The 13,046-nt window shown below is 41.2% G+C and overlaps 1 protein-coding gene across 1 annotated transcript in view; it reads left to right on the forward strand.

Annotated features, from left to right (window-relative positions):
• Window positions 1-1,053: 1,053 nt before the first annotated feature.
• The window catches only part of LOC120998040 (zinc finger protein 777-like), an 86,929-nt gene continuing 74,936 nt past the window's right edge, over window positions 1,054-13,046 (forward strand). The window contains exons 1-2 of the mRNA XM_040428489.1: window positions 1,054-1,065; window positions 3,750-3,752. The gene's annotated coding sequence lies outside the window, so the exon portion shown is untranslated. The remainder of the gene's footprint in view (window positions 1,066-3,749; window positions 3,753-13,046) is intronic.

Below are 13,046 nucleotides of genomic sequence, written 5' to 3' on the forward strand. Positions count from 1 at the left end.
CACAATGAAGGAGGACACTTTGCATGTGGAAGAGGTGGAAATGGGGGAAGACAGTACACAGGGTGATAGCCAGACCACCCTCAGTTCGTCTTCTCATCGCGAATTGGATGATGATGAGGAGGAGGAGCAGGAGACGGTTGCTCCGCTACAGAGGGTAGTACCCATAGAAGGTTTATTCCATCAGTTCAGCGTGGATGGGCTGAAGAGGAGGAAGAGGATGAGGAGATTGAGAGTCATCCTCCTGATGAGGACAGCGAAGTCTTGTCTGTTGGGACTCTGGCACACATGGCTGACTTTATGTTAACCCATAACCCTCACGTTATACGCATTTTGGCCAACACCAATTACTGGTTGCTCACCCTTCTCGACCCCCGCTACAAAGAGAACTTCTCATCTCTCATTCCTGTGGTGGAGAGGACTAGCAAAATGGTGCAATACAGAAGGTCCTTGTGGAAAAATTGCTCCAAAAATTTCCAGCTGACTACGCTGGCTGCAGAGTACGTAGTTCCTTGGGCAACCGAGGAGGGGAGACGAGGGGAACACACAGAAGTTCCAACAGAGGCAGGGCAACAATCTCCAAGGCTTGGGACAGTTTCATGACACTCTGCCAGCACTCTCACCCTGATGCGCGGCCTAGTGTCACAAGGAGGGAAAAGTTTTGGAAGATGGTGAAGGAGTACGTAGCAGACCGTGGTGTGTCAGTGTCCTCAGTGAACTCTCTGTGCCTTACAACTATTGGGTGTCCAAGCTGGACACGTGGCACGAACTGGCGCTCTACGCCTTGGAGTTGCTGGCCTGCCCTATTGCAAGCGTTTCATCAGAGCGGGTATTTAGTGCTGTTGGAGGCATAATAACTGATAAGTGCATCCGCCTGTCAACTGAAAATGCTGACAGGTTGACTCCTAGGCCCCTTGCAGACGAGCATGTCCGGATTACGTTCAGATGCGTTGCGTCTGCGATCAGGGAAAATCGTGTGAGTGCGTACGCAATTTCAATCAGTTTTGACTGTGATTGCATTGCGTTGCTCAGTTTTTTCCACGCGAGTGCAATGAGTTTTGCATGCGCGTGAGAAAAACTGATTGTGGTACCGAGACCTGAACCCGGACTTCTTCACTGAAGTTCGGGTTTGGGTTAGGTGTTCTGTAGAACATGGTTATAAGGGAAAATAATAGCATTCTTAATACAGAATGGACAAACCTGATTGTGCATGCAATTAGGGGTGACATGGTGTCATGACACCTTTAAATGCATGTGCAATTAATGATAATTATATTCTTACCTGGTAACAGATGCTATTGCGATCTGGGTATTTGATGGTAACGGATGCCTCGTGCGATCTGGACTTGAAGGAATATCTTCTCCTTGATTGGAGAATGGTTCAACTGTTCGCACGTGAGTACCTATAAAAGAAAGGATCGCACAGTTAATTTTCAGTTGGTGAGCAGCAAGCGAAGAAACCGGACCTGTAAAAGAAGTCTCCAGCATGGAAGAATTACTTAAGCAGTTAATTTCGAAAGCAGCATCTTCAGGAGGTGAAGATTGGCTAAAAAAATGCTTACAAGAAGATGCAGCAGGATCGCAAGTACATCTGGATAGGTCCTCTTCTGATTCGGTCTGCGCTGCCTTTCCCTTTAGGAGCGCAGAGCCGACAACGCTTGACGTCATTCCAATGCGACATCAAGAAGAAGAAGTAGTTCCGCATCATCCAGTTCCAGCTAAAAGACCAAGGAAAGAAAAGACAAGATATTCACCTTCAAGACAATCTCCGAAACGCAGGATTAAATTATCTGCTGCGCAACAAGGCACGAGAGCATCCGACAAGCATCGCAAGCGTTATCAACAGCCTCTACAGCCAACTGTCAAGTCCACTGCAAGATCTACAACGGTCAAGCCAGCGACAGTGACAGCGACTCGAGATTCATCTAATGGTGAGAAGAATTACACACAAACACTTAATAGTGACTGTTTACTACAGGGCACTATACAAGAACAAGGATATAGTCACATTTCAGATGTAAATTTTGATAGAGAAAAAATACAGCTATTTAAGGACTTTGTTTCTTTTCTATCAAAAAACTAATCACATACTAATGAGGAATCGGTTTGGTCAATACAAGAAAATGATTCGGTAGTTGAAATCCCTAATACGTTATCAAACATGGATAACATTACAAAGTCAGAGGACAGGTTAGGCCCTCAGTTAATTCCATATTTAGATAACAGTACAGGTATTAAAGAAACTTCATTAAAAGATACCATGCCTTGCCAAATGTCTCCTCTGGGCTTCCATCTATCCCATCAAATTAAAGAAAAAATATGGAGAAGAGAATATGTGGATTTATTCTCTTTACTCCCTTCTTCAAAAGATATAAAAAGCGATAAGAAGGAAGAAGAAGATAGAAAACGCAATATACAAAAATCTTTTTTAAATTGGGTACAATCATTCTGTATTTACGCAGCAGTATTAGGGGAAAAATAGCCTTTACATTGCTGCGATTTATTTTATTACTTGGATAGTATTTTGGAGGCTTTCAGAAATTTTGGAGGCACTGCATGGATTAATTATGACGAATCCTATAGGCAAAAATTAGCAGTATACCCTAATTTAGGTTGGGGGACGAAAGACGTGGGCTTATGGCTCAATTTAATGTTACCACAAAGGAATTTTCTTTTTCGTAACCAACAAAATAAAAAAGGATTGTGTTTCGCGTTTAACGAATCTGTATGTCGATGGCAAAATAATTGCAAATACAAACACGAATGCAGCTTTTGTTCAGGAAACCATTCCGCATCCAAGTGTTTCAAAAAACATGGATCGCAGGGTAGTAACAAAGACACAAATAGAGCAGGTGACTCCTTTAATCCTGCCAAAGCTGTTACATTATTTAAAACATTACCCAGACAAACAGAAGGCCCATCTTATAATTAATGGTTTTTCTAAAGGTTTTTATGTACCAACTTTTTTAGGTCCAGGTTGTACTGTTGTAAAAAATGCAAAATCCGTTGATTTAAATAAATTCATTGTTCAAGAAAAAATTGATAAAGAAATTTCAGATAATAGAATTGCTGGTCCTTTTTCTTCTCCCCCTTTTCCGAATTTTAGAATTTCTCCACTTGGTCTGGTCCCGAAAAAAGAAAATAATTATTTTCGTCTGATTCATAATCTGTCTTTCCCCAAGGATGGATCTTTGAATGACACGATTGATAAAGAATGGTCTACCGTGCATTATGCATCTTTTGATATGGCTTTATCTCTGTTACGTAAGTCAGGCAGAAATGCTCAGCTGGCTAAAACAGATATTAAGTCAGCATTTAGACTATTACCTATCAATCCAGTTGGTTACAATTCACTAGGTTTCCATTTTGACTGTAAATTTTATTTTGATAAAGCTCTCCCAATGGGGTTCTCTTTTCCTTGTAATTACTTTGAAGCCTTTTCTACCTTCTTACAATGGATGGTAGAAAAGCATTATAACCCTTCCAATGAACGAGGTACTGAAGAGAACCGCGGACCATGCGAGAGTCCACAATTCTGGAGACCTCAAACTCCAGATTGCCATCAACCGATTTTGGTTGATGGCAATCTGGAGTTTGAGGTTTCCAGAATTGTGGATTCTCGCATTGTCCGCGGTTCTCTTCAGTACCTCGTTCATTGGAAGGGTTATGGTCCTGAGGAGAGGATGTGGGTTCCGGTGTCGGACATTAAAGCCACTCGCCTCATCAGGGCATTTCATAGGGCTCATCCTGAGAAGGTGGGTCCTGGGTGTCCGGAGTCCACCCATAGAGGGGGGGGGGGGTACTGTCACTACCAGAGCTTTGGGACGTTCTCACAGCTCTGTTTCTCCACCCCTGTGATGATGTCACTACTAGAGCTGGGAGGAGTTCTCACTACTCTGTTTACTTTTGGTTTCTTTCACCACAGCTGTTTTTCATGTGTTTGATTTCCCTTATATACCCCCTCCTCCTATGATAGGATGTGGATTATAGTTCTCACTTCAGTTGTAGCTCTTGCTTTAGTTTCTTCACTTGTAGTTATCAGTTCACTGGACCTGTGTTCTGCTGCAGCTAGCACTCCGGATATTGCCAGCCTGTCCTTGGATCCGTCTTCTCTGCGGCTGCAACACCTCCAGCTAAGTGTGCAGACATTGTTGTGTTCCTGTTTATTTTCTGACTGGATCTGAGGTGGCCACGGTTCCTTCCATATACTGAGTAGGGCACTGGTGGCCGTGCCCCTTCCACTATTGTAGGGGTTACAGGGGTCATTAGTCTTAGGCACGTGGGCATGCCTCGTTCCGCCATTTGGATCCGGGCATGTGCTTTAGCAGAATAGGGAGAGCGTTGAGGGTCGGACAGGGGTCACACTTTATCCTCCCTAGTTCTGGGTCCAGTCAGTAGCTCTGTACTGTGTAGTTCTATTGTTGCTCACATACATCCGTGACAGCTATCCTTCATATAAGATAGGGCCAGGGACTATTCATAGGATTCAGATATATTGGGCAGACTAGATGGGCCAAATGGTTCTTATCTGCCGACACATTCTATGTTTCTATGTTTCTATATACAATTCATTATCTGGATGATTTTTTATTCATAGGCAAGGAAGGAACAGAACAATGCATTAATCTGCTGAATACTTTCTGTGGAATAGCAGAATATTTTAATATTCCGTTAGCTAAAGAAAAAACTGTATTGCCAACAACAAATATTAAATTCCTTGGAATTTTTATTGATTCAGAAAAAATGGAATTTAAAATTCCAGAGGAAAAATTATTCGCCACAAGGGTTCAGCTTATTAATATGTTATCAGCTAAGAAAACTACACTCAAGCGATTGCAATCAGTATTAGGTTCGTTGAATTTTATTTCCAGAGTTATTCCTATGGGCCGAATATTTTCTAAAAGACTATACGCTGCCACGGCTGGAGTTAAAAACCCATACGATCACATACGATTATCCTATCAGTTGAAAGAGGATATTCGCATGTGGGTAAGCTTTCTTGAAAATTTTAATGGACGTCCGGTTTGGCAAGAGGAATTCGTGGATTCGGATTCTCTCCATTTATTTACTGACGCAGCTATGTCAGTAGGTTATGGAGCCTGTTATGGTACACATTGGTCTGCCAGTAGTTGGCCAAAAGAATGGCATGAAAAGCCATTCATTAAAAATATAAATTTTTTAGAGCTTGTCCCAGTTTGGATTGCTTTATCTATTTGGAGTGAACATTTTAAAAACAGACAAATATTATTATTTTCGGATAACAAAGGTGTAGTATTCGCTATAAATTGTCTATCCGCACATTCTACTTTTGTTATCGGTTTACTTAGATTAATCGTTTTAACGTGTTTGCAAAATAATATATGGCTTAAAGCTAGATACATTGAAGGTAGGAATAATACTATTGCCGACGCTTTGTCCCGACAGAACATGACACTATTCAGGGACCTCAATCCAGATGCGGACAAAGAAGGAATAGAGTGTCCAACACAACTATGGGACTTGATGGCGAATTTATAAACAAGCTCCTAAAAAATTCGGTAGCAAACACTACATGGGCTGCATATTCAGCTGCATGGGCTAATTGGCGGCAATTTTGCTCGGTCAATAATTTTGAAGAAACTGAAAATGATTATATGCATTTGTTATTATTTATTCAAAAATTATTTAAGGAAGATAAAAAAGGGGATTATATTCAAAAAATGATTTACGGTATTTCGTTCTTTCAAAAAGTTCTTAATATTCCTCCTTTTTCAATTTTTTTTTTAGCAAAACAGATCATAAAAGAAATTAAACGTGTAAAAAGTACTACAGTTAGAACAAAACCTTTATCTTAAAAAAATTTTAAAAAATTTTATATTATACTTACCAAAAATTTGTTCTTCTCCTTATGAGAATGTTCTATTTAAAGCTGTATTCTTGCTAGACTTTTTTCGGAGCTTTCCGAATCAGTGAGATAACGGCAGCAAATAGAATTTCAGAGGCCCCGCTGCTCCTCAAGGATATATGCCTATATGAAGATAAAATAAAAATATTTATTAAAAAATCTAAAACTGATCAGTTGGGTAAAGGTGATTGGTGCATTTTAAATAAATACCCTTTTCCAGAATTATGCCCAGTCATAGCTATGAAGGATTGGTTACAAACTAGAGGGGTAATTCCTGGTCCATTATTCATTCATGTCGACAAATCCCTACTAACGAAATTTCAATTTAATTTTGTCTTATCAAAATGTAAGACTCATTTACAATTAGAGCAAGAAAAAATATCTGCTCATTCATTTCGTGTAGGGGCAGCCACTTATGCTCATTCTTTAGGACTGAAGGATAAAGTAATAAAACGAATTGGAAGGTGGAAATCCAATAGATACCAATTATATATTAGACCTGAATTATTATTTTAATATTTTTCAGATTTAAAGATCGTATGGATCATAGGAAACCAGCTTATTTCTTTGGCACGTGATCGTTCAACGATGCGTTTTAAATCCGATAATTTAGGTTTTGGCAATAAAGTGGTTGTGTTTTGGAGAGGTATTTATGGTATCAGAATTCAGGAAATTTATTCTTTATGTTGTTCTTTTTCTCTAACTTGGCCTATGCCCGATTTGATTATTTTTCATATAGGTACTGATGACTTGGGCAGAATAAGCACTCATGTATTATTAAAGGATATACAGGATACATTTTGTAAAATTCAAACATTATTACCATACTCACAAATAGCATTCTCTGAAATTATACCCAATTGGGATTGGAATTCATCTCAACTATCTTTTATGGAAAAAATAAGAATACGAATCAATAGGAATATTAGAAAGTTTATGGGGTCACATAATAAGTTGTCTTATAGACATATTGAATTAGAAGGGTTCACAGCAGGATTATATAATATAGAAAATAATTCAGTATCTGATTTAGGATTAGACATTTTCAATGTTGGATTGCAAAATTTGGTGGAGAAAGGCTGCGGTGTTAATTAGCCATCTAGCTTCGCTATTTGGCGGTGTGGGGTAATAGTCACTCTTTGAGTGGACTAGGTGGATTTAATTATTTATATGGAGTAATAGTCACTCTTTGAGTGGACTAGGTGGATTTAATATTTATTGAACTGGTTTATCCGATTTAATTCTGTTTAAATATTTATTTATGTAACGTAAGTAACACCGTGGCCAATTTTATCCAACAAATAAAAAAATAAAATAAAATAAAATGATTAATACTACTCTGAGTGTTGTATTTATTGAAAGTAGGTTGATAAATTGGTTACAATGGAGTTTATGACACCATGGACAAACCTGATTGTGCATGCAATTAGGGGTGACATGGTGTCATGACACCTTTAAATGCATGTGCAATTAATGATAATTATATTCTTACCTGGTAACAGATGCTATTGCGATCTGGGTATTTGATGGTAACGGATGCCTTGTGCGATCTGGACTTGAAGGAATATCTGCTTCTTGATTGGAGAATGGTTCAACTGTTCGCACGTGAGTATCTATAAAAGAAAGGATCGCACAGTTAATTTTCAGTTGGTGAGCAGCAAGCGAAGAAACCCCCTCCCCCCATTCCCCTTTTAAATTTATGTCATGGTGTTAGCTTTGGGGTAATAGTCACTCTTTGAGTGGACTAGGTGGATTTAATTATTTATATGGAGTAATAGTCACTCTTTGAGTGGACTAGGGGGATTTAATATTTATTGACCTGGTTTATCCGATTTAATTCTGTTTAAATATTTATTTAAGTAACGTAAGTAACACCGTGGCCAATTTTATCCAACAAATAAAAGAAAGAAAATAAAATAAAATGATTAATACTACTCTGAGTGTTGTATTCGTTGAAAGTAGGTTGATAAATTGGTTACAATGGAGTTTATGACACCATGCTTACTAAAATGTGGCATGAGGGGTTAAAAAAATATAAATAATTAACTCACCTCATCCGCTTGTTCGCGCAGCCGGCATGTCTTCTTTCTTCTTCTTTCAGGACCTGCCAAAGGACCTTTGATGACGGTGACGTCAGCGCAGGTCCTGCTGAATGAAGATTAAAAAAAAACTTATACGCTAAAAATAGATCAAATTAAACGTCAACTTTATATACTGTCCCTTTAACTGCAAAGCTCACGCATAAATAATACGAATATACAAAATAACAGCTTCCAAATGGTTTGTTCGTTCTGCCCGTGTGGTTAGTAATATTACTTAACCACCTCAGCCCCTTTAGCTTAAACACCCTGAAAGACCAGGCCACTTTTTACACTTCTGACCTACACTACTTTCACCGTTTATTCCTCGGTCATGCAACTTACCACCCAAATGAATTTTACCTCCTTTTCTTCTCACTAATAGAGCTTTCATTTGGTGGTATTTCATTGCTGCTGACATTTTTACTTTTTTTGTTATTAATCGAAATTTAACGATTTTTTGCAAAAAAATATCACTTTCAGTTGTAAAATTTTGCAAAAAAAACGACATCCATATATAAATTTTGCTCTAAATTTATTGTTCTACATGTCTTTGATAAAAAAAAAATGTTTGGGTAAAAAAAAAATGGTTTGGGTAAAAGTTATAGCGTTTACAAACTATGGTACAAAAATGTGAATTTCCGCTTTTTGAAGCAGCTCTGACTTTCTGAGCACCTGTCATGTTTCCTGAGGTTCTACAATGGCCAGACAGTACAAACACCCCACAAATGACCCCATTTCGGAAAGTAGACACCCTAAGGTATTCACTGATGGGCATAGTGAGTTCATAGAACTTTTTATTTTTTGTCACAAGTTAGCGGAAAATGATGATTTTTTTTTTTTTTCTTACAAAGTCTCATATTCCACTAACTTGTGACAAAAAATAAAAAGTTCTATGAACTCACTATGCCCATCAGCGAATACCTTGGGGTGTCTTCTTTCCAAAATGGGGTCACTTGTGGGGTAGCTATACTGCCCTGGTATTCTAGGGGCCCAAATGTGTGGTAAGGAGTTTGAAATCAAATTCTGTAATAAATGGCCGGTGAAATCCGAAAGGTGCTCTTTGGAATGTGGGCCCCTTTGCCCACCTAGGCTGCAAAAAAGAGTCACACATGTGGTATCTCCGTATTCAAGAGAAGTTGGGGAATGTGTTTTGGGGTGTCATTTTACATATACCCATGCTGGGTGAGAGAAATATCTTGGCAAAAGACAACTTTTCCCATTTTTTTATACAAAGTTGGCATTTGACCAAGATATTTATCTCACCCAGCATGGGTATATGTAAAATGACACCCCAAAACACATTCCCCAACTTCTCCTGAATACGGAGATACCACATGTGTGACACTTTTTTGCAGCCTAGGTGGGCAAAGGGGCCCAAATTCCTTTTAGGAGGGCATTTTTAGACATTTGGATCCCAGACTTCTTCTCACGCTTTGGGGCCCCTAAAATGCCAGGGCAGTATAAATACCCCACATGTGACCCCATTTTGGAAAGAAGACACCCCAAGGTATTCAATGAGGGGCATGGCGAGTTCATAGAAAAAAAAATAATTGGCACAAGTTAGCGGAAATTGATTTTTTTTGATTTTTTTCTCACAAAGTCTCCCTTTCCGCTAACTTGGGACAAAAATTTCAATCTTTCATGGACTCAATATGCCCCTCAGCGAATACCTTGGGGTGTCTTCTTTCCAAAATGGTGTTATTTGTGGGGTGTTTGTACTGCCCGGGCATTTGAGGGTCTCCGCAATCATTACATGTATGCCCAGCATTAGGAGTTTCTGCTATTCTCCTTATATTGAGCATACGGGTAATGAGATTTTTTTTTTTCCGTTCAGCCTCTGGGCTGAAAGAAAAAAAATGAACGGCACAGATTTCTTCATTCGCATCGATCAATGTGGATGAAAAAATCTCTGCCAAAAAAAGAAAAAGGAGGGGAAAGGCGTCTGCCAGGACATAGGAGCTCCGCCCAACATCCATACCCACTTAGCTCATATTCCCTGGCAAACCAGATTTCTCCATTCACATCAATCGATGTGGATGAATAAATCATTGCCGGGATTTTTTTTTTTTATATATACAAAGTGTTTGCCAAAGTATATGAACACCGCCACCTCCTCAGCTCATATGCCTCGGCAAACGTATCTTTTACTGCAAAGGAGAAATCTCGTCTTGCAGCGCCGCATACACCGACTTGCGTGTAATCTGACAGAAGCGCAATGCTTCTGTCAGAATGCACATCAGTGCTGCAGCTAGTTGATCGGTTGGTCCACCTGGAAGGTAAAAAAACAAAACAAAAAAGAAAAAACCAGGCCGCAACGCAATAAATTTATTAACTTTAGAACAGAACATATTAACTTTTTTTAACTTTTTTACTTACCGGTAATTTTTTTTTTGTTTAGTTTTTTTTACCTTTATAGAACAAACCTCTCCTTCCCCATGGGACAATGTGCAAAGCGCAAATCGCCCAAAGATGTGGCGAAGTACGTTATGCACTTTATCCCAAGTGAAAGGAGAGGTTTGCAGCAGCTGTGAGTAAAAGGGCCCTAATAGCCCTGTGTGCCTGTCCTGTGAGATGCAATCCCTATGCTAGGTGTACCTGTGTGTGGTACTTCCGGAAACACTCTCCTAAGCATAGGGCAGGGTGGTCAGGACAGTCAGGACAGAAATAGCGGGTGTCACGCCTTATTCCACTCCTGACACGACATTTTTTTCGGGGTGGCGGTTGGGTTGAGGTACCAGCAACTACACTGGGGAAATGTCGCTCGTGTAGACGGCTAACTACACTGGTGGATGGGGCCACGGAACCTTCTGGATACAGGAGGTTCTCGATGATCTCTTCCTGGAATTTGAGGAAGGATCGTGTTCTCCCAGCCTTACTGTAGAGAACAAAACTATTATACAGAGCCAATTGAATTAAATATACAGACACCTTCTTATACCAGCGTCTGGTTCTGCGGGAAACTAAATAGGGAGCCAACATCTGGTCATTGAAGTCCACCCCTCCCATGAGCGCATTATAGTGGTGGACTGAGAGGGGCTTTTCAATGACACGGGTTGCCCTTTCAATTTGGATTGTCGTGTCTGCGTGAATGGAGGAGAGCATGTAAACGTCACGCTTGTCTCTCCATTTCACCGCGAGCAGTTCTTCATTACACAAGGCAGCCCTCTCCCCCCTTGCAAGACGGGTGGTAACGAGCCGTTGGGGGAAGCCCACGCGACTAGTTCGCACGGTGCCACAGGCGCAAATCCGTTCTAGAAACAAATGCCTAAAGAGGGCCACACTTGTGTAGAAATTGTCCACATAAAGATGGTACCCCTTGCCGAATAAGGGTGACACCAAGTCCCAGACTGTCTTCCCACTGCTCCCCAGGTAGTCAGGGCAACCGACCGGCTCCAGGGTCTGATCTTTTCCCTCATAGATCTGAAATTTGTGGGTATAGCCTGTGGCCCTTTCACAGAGCTTATACAATTTGACCCCATACCGGGCACGCTTGCTTGGGATGTATTGTTTGAAGCCAAGGCGCCCGGTAAAATGTATTAGGGACTCGTCTACGCAGATGTTTTGCTCAGGGGTATACAAATCTGCAAATTTCTGGTTGAAATGGTCTATGAGGGGCCGAATTTTGTGGAGCCGGTCAAAAGCTGGGTGGCCTCTGGGACGGGAGGTGGTGTTGTCGCTAAAATGCAGAAAACGCAGGATGGTCTCAAATCGTGTCCTGGACATAGCAGCAGAGAACATGGGCATGTGATGAATTGGGTTCGTGGACCAATATGACCGCAATTCATGCTTTTTAGTTAGACCCATGTTGAGGAGAAGGTCCAGAAAAATTTTAAGTTCGGAAACTTAGACTGGTTTCCACCGGAAAGGCTGGGCATAATAGCTTCCCGGGTTTGCGGTTATAAATTGTGTGGCATACCGGTTTGTCTCTGCCACGACTAAGTCCAAGAGCTCCGCAGTCAAGAACAGCTCAAAAAATCCCAGGGCCGAACCGATCTGAGCTGTCTCAACCCGAACTCCTGACTGGGCGGTGAAAGGGGGAACTAATGGTGAAGCTGAAGTTGGTGACTGCCAATCAGGGTTTGCCAGCACCTCAGGGATTCTAGGGGCTCTACGGGCCTGTCTGTGCGGTGGCTGCGACGGGGTAACTACTGCACGTGCCACCGTACCAGCTTCAACTGCCCTTCTGGTGCTCGCTACTTCACCAGGTTGTACGGCAGTGCTGGTACTAGGTCCAGGAAGGGCTGCGCTGCTGGTGTATGCCTCACCACGTGATCCGGCAGCGACAGCCCCACTCTGCTGCTCTTGAAGCGGATCCTGCATAACCTGTGGTCTAGCGACACGGGGCCGGCTACGCCTGGTGCTATCAGGGACCTCCACCTCCTCGTCCGAACTTTGGGTCAGAGAGCCACTGCTTTCCACAGGTTCATATTCTGACCCGCTAGATTCGTCAGATGAGGGTTCCCATGCCTCATCCGACTGGGTCAGAATCCTGTAGGCCTCTTCAGAAGAATACCCCCTGTTTGACATTTTGGACTACTAAATTTAGGGGTATTCCCTGAGACTACCCAAAAAAAGAACAAGCCTGTCTTACAAAGGGGAGGCTAGCGAAGTACCGGAGGCCGCTGCGGTTGATAAAAAATATCAAAACTGATTTTTTTATCGCCGCAGTGCGTGTAAAGTGAATGTGCAGTGTGAGTGCAGTCGCTGCGTTCGGCGGTCCGGAGGTGGTTAATATGTTGGCTTTATCATACACTTCACTGTTGATATATTCGTAGCACACTTTGTTGTATGGTTAAATTGTGTCCATATTGCGGGGCTAGTTGTTAAATTGACATGCAGGCACATATGTTCATTGTGCGCTCTGTTAGATGATTAGATGTATGTAATTTATGTGACTATTTTATGTGAATGTGAAATATTTTTATTAATTAGTAAAAGTTGATGCAAATTACTGTGAGACGGCCAAAATTTGTATTGTTAATAATAGGACATGTTCTATATTTTTGTGGATGCCAAGGAACGGACATACGGATGTGACAGCGTGGGCTGCCGTTAAAAACAATGAGAGGCGGTTTCTGCGTGGC

This window comes from Bufo bufo, chromosome 1 (assembly GCF_905171765.1).
Source record: "Bufo bufo chromosome 1, aBufBuf1.1, whole genome shotgun sequence".
Taxonomy (NCBI): domain Eukaryota; kingdom Metazoa; phylum Chordata; class Amphibia; order Anura; family Bufonidae; genus Bufo; species Bufo bufo.